The following is a 7,679-nucleotide window of genomic DNA, read 5'->3' on the forward strand; positions in this document are numbered from 1 at the left end:
GTTGTGGGCCGTTTGAGCAAGATGGTTCATCTTGCGGCGGTTCCGGACACCATCGACGGTGTCGGTATAGCGACGCTCTTTGTGGATCGTGTCTTTCGGCAGCATGGACCTTCGGAGTCAATTGTCGCTGACAGGGACCCACACTTCACTGGGAGGATTTGGTCGACGATCTTCAAGGTGCTGGGCACCAAGCTGGATATGACAACAACAACCCATCCGTACACCGATGGTCAGACTGAGCGCGTGAATAACGTCATTGAAGACGTTCTTCGTAGCGTCTGCGCTAAGACGAAGCGCTGGAGCGCCACGTTGCTACCCATATAGTTCGCTCTGAAAAATGCGGTGCAGTCATCTACCGACTTCACGCCGTTCTACTTGAACGGGCTTGTTAACCCTTTCGTTCCGCTGACGCCACTATCACATGGCTCAGGGTTTGGTGGGGAACGACTAGCTGATGTCAGCCACCTCACCGTGCGTAAGGAATTCAGAGACTTCCTGTCTACCAGACTGTGTGTCTTACGACACATTCGCGATGCAATGGCTGAAAGTCAAGACATGCAGAGTGAATAAGCAGACGGAAGAGGAAGAAGAAATGTTGAGAGCTTTGAGGTCAAAGACCTGGATTTATTAAATGATGAAAACCTTTCTATACATGCAGTCTCTGCTGGCTTCAAGACAGAGCTCCATCCACGGTTGATTGAGCCGTTTTAGGTCGTGGCCAAGCGATATCTTGAGTATACGCTGAACCTTCCGAAACGGATGCGCCCCTCTTGGTGTTTTATTTGGGCTTGTTCAATCCGTATTGGGATCCGGCGCAAGTGATAGCGGAAGGGTTGGCGCCGGGGGTGCCCTCCGGCGCTCGACCACCCAGAAGCTGGTCCAGCATCTATTTTTGAGCACGGAGTGAAAAATTTCCATCTCCTACGGCGCCAAGCACTCCACCTTCGCATGAAGGGACATATTCGTCTGCTCAACGGCTAGGAGCCGCTCTGACAGAGCGCTATAGTTCTCAACATGAGGCACTCAGTGCACAAAGTGCTCCAAACTCTCAAGGTCTTCCGCACAGCGGTATGAGACTCCAGCATGATGCTCAGCGGAGTTTCGGTCGCAACGAACCTTGTCTTCAACAGCTCAAAGAGCATCGCGAGGCACCGGACGGCGATCGACCAAGTCGTCATCGTCCACCGCCGATTCTTCTCGACAAAACGGTGGTACCCACTATCACGTGGAACGTCTTGTGGGTCGACGTCGTCGGCAGGGTCAAACCCAGTATCTTGTGTAGTGGCGGGGATACCTAGACTCCGCGAACTCCTGAAAGTTTGAATTACCACTTTCGCAAGCCCGCATAGACATCGTGGACGCTTATGATCAAAAGAATCATGACGCTCCGTGTCGTCGCGCGCCCACGCTTCTCGGGGGTTGCCCGGGAATCCGAATGGCCATGAGCTGAGCTCCATCTATGGCGCTCAGCTACTATGATCGTGGACTCCCCCGTGTGAGAGACCACAGAGCTCGCGGGAGCGTGATGGATCAAATCATACGTCGCAGGGCGACAATTAAGTAGAAATTCGACGACGAGCCTTGATTTTGGCAGATTCAAATCAAAGGTGGCGTTCCACGAGCGCGTCCACCTCCTTGTGGCTCAGCTGTAACTGTACACGCAAGAAAGGTTTCCTGTTCCACTCCATCCATCGCTCAAGTGCTCGTCGATATATGCAGCGGTTTCGCCAGAGGCGAGCAGCACAGGAATCGTCCGCTACAAGGTTACAGGAGCGCCTCCTCTTTGAGCACAATGTGGAGTGTGGTACGTATCCACCAGGATTTCTTTAAGAATAAAGAAGCGAGCTCAGAGAGCTTCTCGTTCGTCAAGCTCAGCTTGTGTAGTAGTCTGAGGATCAATCACATAGACGCCCAACGATTGAGTGATCGCGTCCTTCGCTTCTGTAGCGGGATCCGCCGAGCGAAAGCCGTATTCTACATGAGGGTCAAGGACCAACCGTGGATGCGCGCATGGGAGCGCCCCGCGAACCGCATCCAGCAGTTTCTTCTGTGCCTTGTCAAGGTCATTGGCAATGACACCACTTATCCCGGAAGTCGAGAGTTCGTGAATCTGACACGGCGTTCGCAAGGGTAGTAGGACTCACTTCGCGCTGCTGGGGCACCTTGCCCTCTTTTTTACATCCCGGAAAAGGAGTGATCGACTCGTAGTCGACTTCCTCCAAATTTCTGATGAGATAATCCATAGCCGTGGCGGGCACGGTACACATTCGAAGTAGTCATCGCGTCTGTGTTGTTGGTCGTGCGACCCTGTCGCTGACAAATGCGCTGCGCGGTACTTGGTTACCGAGAGATTGGGTTGCACCTCCTTTGAAGCCGCGGACGTGTTGTCCAAGTTGCACCGCGTGTAGGAGACGGAGAAGGGCTCTGACCGCGGGCATTCTCGGAACCAGCGAGGCTGAGTGTCTGTCGCGTCCTCGACACAGGGCTCATTGAGCAGAGATTTTGTTAAGAAGGTCTAGGTGGTTGTGTGGCATCTTAGACACGCGAGCCTCGTTCGAGGCGACAGTTAATTGTGAGCTGTAGATTTTCACAATCTTGATCGGGGAGAGTTAAGGGAGTTTCACGTGCCTTGAGAGGAAGGGTGAGGGTTGCACAAGATGGTGTGACCAAACAATGGTATGGCTACACTCAAACAACAAGTCAGTACGTGGCTGGAACAGCCAGTAGCAATACATTTGATTAGCTTTCTATGTAGATAGGAAAACCTATAGAATAAGAGATAGGCGGCTTTGCAATAACTCCGAGAGATACAGTTTACTTCTTTAACGGAAGAGTTAATCAGCCTGGGGTTAAGGTTGTTATTCCTCTTGGGGTAAGCGAGTTGCAATCTGCTACACTCGTACTGGATCTAAGTATGGAACGAAGGTCGCCGAGCTTAACCAAGCTTCTTTGAAGCGACGGAGCCACAGCAGCCCCGCTGCAGCAGACTTGCAGAACGTGCCGGACCATTTCGAGAACCGAGTTCTTCATTCACGTAACTAGCTCACTAAAAACACCGAGTAAAGGGTTATCTAGACGATGAGAAATCTGCAATATCCTTCGGCTGAGTTTTAGACTACGCTCTAATATATTATGAGTATCAACTCTAGCGGAGCTTGAATGCGCTTGATTTTATGTTGATCCAATAAGTTTATTAGTAAGCCGGATTTGCCCGAAAAGCTGGTTTACTAAAGATCAGTTACAAGTCGCCTTGAATCGGATTAGCTGTAAGAAACTAGAAAAGGTGCAGTCGTTACCGGTGACGGGCACATTGTAAGGAGTTGAGCTGGTCTTATAATATCTCACTTGGATTAGTACAAGTATCCAGCCAAAGTTCTGCTGTGGATCCATTGATATTATCCCAGACTAGGCGAGACCAGCGTGTTGAATTTTACTTAAAGCCGTGTGAGCTTTTCGATCAAATGACTGTACGGGGTAAATCACACAGTACAAATATGACCCAGGTCATGCCTTACTATGCAAAATTAAAGCACTTAATATCCTCACTCATTGGTCGCATCTTCATGAGATTGTGTCGTACCCTCAGGGCCATGAAATGGTATGAATCTCGAGTCATAGAAATTAAAGAAGCCATGTACAAGCATTCGCTTTCCGACATCAAGGACCAAAAGGCCGACGCGGTGAACTATGCTGAAGTAGCTCAATATACGAGACAAAATTAGCTATATATACCGCTGTTAGAAATCTAAGTACTTATTTTTTCAACACGAAATACAGTTATAATCCGCTTAAGTCCGCGTTTGAAAATCCGTATCGCGGATAAGTCTACATTGTAAAGGATCGAAAATGCTGGTCCATATATTTGACAGCATTTTGAGATTAAGCAAATACAACACTGTATAGCGTCATTTGCCGACTTTCATAGATCCTCTCTCTTGAAATCATCGAAACAGTTTGCTGTATGATATCCCTTGCCGATAGTATGGTATTAGAACATTCCATGCATCTTGTCTTCATCCAAAAAACGCGATCCTGGTAAATTGCAAATTCTTGATTTTAGGTCAACAACTTGCAAGAGAATACCGTGGATTGTTTTTTTACAGATTCTTCATCAATGTCGTCTAAGCCCGTTATAAGCACTTCATAGTTTTTCGGTTCGACTTTATTCTCCTCGTTCTCGACTTAATGTCTTCAATACCCCGTCTCCAACAAATGGGCTGGTCTTCCGAGCTCTACTCCTGCTGGGCCTTGTCTCAATTTATGGCATCTGCTTCCAATTTATTTGTGATTATCTGTCAGATCATGATGGTAATGGATGTCTTTTATCAACAAACTATTTGTAGCGCTGCTACAGTGTAACGATCATTCCCAGACTCATTGACTGTTTCCGCGGTGTAACATTTTAAAGGAAAATATGACCCTTGTTCTGTCTTAATCAATGGGTTGAGAATGTCCAGGTGCATTATCAAGAATTAAAACCACCTTCCGACCGCTTCGGCGGCGGACGAGTGGTCAGAACACTTCTTTCAACCATTAGATAATTTCAGCAACGTCGGCTCATGCCTTCTTACGATCAAAAAATTGCAATGGTCATTGCCGCCCAGATATACAAGCTAGCGTTTTTAGCTTCCCCGATCATTGCTACAAGAACTGGCCCAATATCGTTTGCATTTTAACCAATAATGAGTGAATTTTTCTCTTTGGACTTTTTCCTACCACAAACAGTAATCAAATGTTCAGAGAGCAACAAACACATCATTGTACAATAAGAGGACTGCAATCACGGCAAAGGCGGTGGTGATGTCGATAAGAATACTCAGAGCTCAAAAATAAAAAGAAAATCGAGATTACTGAATAACATGACTTATGTTGCGTCTATACCACGGATACAACAGCTCTTCTTTTGTTTGCTACCTAGCACTTGTTATAAATTTATAGCAATCAGCCATTTTCCCGCGATTTGATTCTGCTTCAACTGTCACCATAGAGAGCGGTAGATCAATGAAAAGCCTTATGCAACCTTTAAGAAACCCGTGATGGTTATCTTTAATGCCTGCTTGCAGCAGAGCTGCCATAGCTCTTTGCTTGGCGGAAGCTAAGCTGTGGCTATCGGCCTTACGTTCATTACAAGAACAAGGACGAGTGTAGCGGATCGCAATCCGCTACCTCCAGGAGTACTTAAACCTTAGCCAAAGTAAAGACGCACTTCCGTTCAAAATGGAGACTGTATTCATTTGCTTTAGTTGCGGCAGAGCCGCCAATATCTAAACTTTACATTTTCCGCGTTAATATAGTAATACCTTATTAATATAGTAAAAGACAACTAGCATAGTAAAAACCAATTAATATAGTATGCATTACTACAGGCAATCCTGCCACGTAGTGGCTTCTTAATACGGTGTAGCCACACCATTGCGTAATTACACCGACCTGTGTAATCCACAACTATGACGGTCACACCATCTTGTGCGACCTGCCCTTTCATACAAGGGTACGTGTAACCCCATTACACTCTCCCCCATCAAAATTGTGATTTTTTACAGTTTACATTTAGCTGTCGCCTCATACGAGGCTCGCGTGTCTGAGACATTGTTATGTTCTTAAGGTCAGCCTTGAACATTCTCCGCTCAATGAGCCCTGTGTCAATGACACGAAAAACACTTAGTCTAGCTGTTTCCGAGGGCGCCCACGGACAAAGCCCTTCTTCTTCTGCAAGGGATGCGTCTCCGGACAGTATGTCCGCGGCTTCACGGGAAGCACATCCCAAGCTTTAGACAACTGAGCGCCACACACCGCGCCCGGCCCAGGCAACGGATTTCCTCGTCGAGGAGTTGGAGGAAGTCGACTACGAGTCGGACACTCCTTTCCCAGCATGGGACGACGAGGAAGATGAAGTGCGCCGACGGCGCGACGTGAGCACAGCTCAAACCCCGCGGAGACCATGCCCGTTCCCCGATCTCTCGGCTTCTGGTGGAAGTGATATCACTACCGATCCCCTCGACGACGCACAAGAGCAGCAATTAAAGGCTTCCCACAGGGCGGCTTTCATGGGCTCGTATCGACATTCGGTCCTAGAGCCTCGTGTGGAATACGGCTTCTGCTCGGCGGCCCCTGCTACCTGAAGCGAAAGACGCAATTACTCGATCGTTAGACGTCTACGTAATCGGGCCCTTAGTCATTGAATAAGCTAAAGTTGACCAGCGAAAAGCTCTCCAAGCTCGCTTTTTGGTACCCTAAGAAATCGCGATGGATAGGTACCGCACTCGACTTCGTGCTCATAGAGGAGGCGCTCTTGTATCCGTGATGCGGACGATTCCTTTTGGTATTCGCCTGGCGCTGCAGATGAAGAAGAGCCTTTTAAGCGAAGGATGCAGCGGCACCGAAAACTTTCCTCGCTACCCAACTTATAGCGGAGCCACAAGGAGGTACAGGAGTTCGCCAAACTCAAGGCGGACGCCGACTTCCTATGCATTATCACCTTGCGACTTATGATTTGATCCATCACGCTCCCGCGAGCTCTGTGGCTACTGCCGAGAAGCGCGGGGCGCATGAGGCCGCGAAGCCCTTTGATCTTAGTCGTACACGACTTCTGAGCAGTCTTGCCGAAATGCACCTCAAACTTCCACGAGTTCTCGGAGTTTGTGTATCCCAACCACTTCGCAAGATATTGAATTAGACCCTGTCAACGACGTCGACCGACAAGGCGTTCCACGTGGTGGTGGTTGCCACAATTCTCATCTAGATGAGTCGGCGGCGAGCGGTAACGACTTGGTCGATCGTCGTTCGGTGACTCGTGAGGCTGTTCGAGAGTTAAAGAACAATTTCCGTCGTCATCAGCGCTCTACTAAGCACCCTGCCGAGGTCGTCTTCGCTGTGCGTAAGACCTCGAGATCCTGGAGCACTTCGTACACCGACTTCCTCACGTCGAGGGTTATCGCGCTCTGTCGTAGCAGCTCCTGGACGTCGAGCAGACGAATACGTCACTTCGTGCGACGATGGAGCGTCTTGCGCCGTTGGAGATGGAAATTGTTGCACTCCGTGCTTAATAAATATTTGCTGATTCAGCTTCTGGATGACCGAGCGCCTTTGAGTGCCGCCTTGGAGCCAACGCTTCCGCGTTCACTTGCGCTGAATCCCGGGACGGCTTAGGCAAGCCCAAATGAAACATCGAGTGGGACGCATACTTCTTGGAAGGTCCAGCGTATACGCAAGGTCTCGCTTAGCGACGGCCTAAAACAGTCCAATCTCAATTTTTTCAGTATTTCTTCTTCTTCCGCTTGCATATTTATTCTGCATGTCTTGACTTTCAGCCATCTCATTGCAAACGTGTCGTAAGACACTCAGTCTGGTACGCCGGAATTCTCTGACTTCCTTACAAACGGTGAGGAAGCTGACATTAGCTTGTCGTTCGGCTATTCTTCCCCCACCAAGCCCTGATCCATGTGATTGTGGCGTCAGCGGGACGAAAGGGTTAACAAGCCCGTTTACGTAGAACGGCGTGTTGCCGGCAGATGACTGCACCGCAATATTCAGAGCGAACTCACGAGTAGCAACGTGGCGCTCCAGCGCTTCGTCTCATCGCAGACGCTACGAAGAACATCTTCAACGACGCTATTCACGTGCTCAGTCTGACCATCGGTGTACGGATGGGTTGTTGTTGTCATATCCAGCTTGGTGCC

This window comes from Plasmopara halstedii, assembly GCF_900000015.1.
Source record: "Plasmopara halstedii genome assembly, contig: Scaffold_262, whole genome shotgun sequence".
NCBI lineage: Eukaryota > Oomycota > Peronosporomycetes > Peronosporales > Peronosporaceae > Plasmopara > Plasmopara halstedii.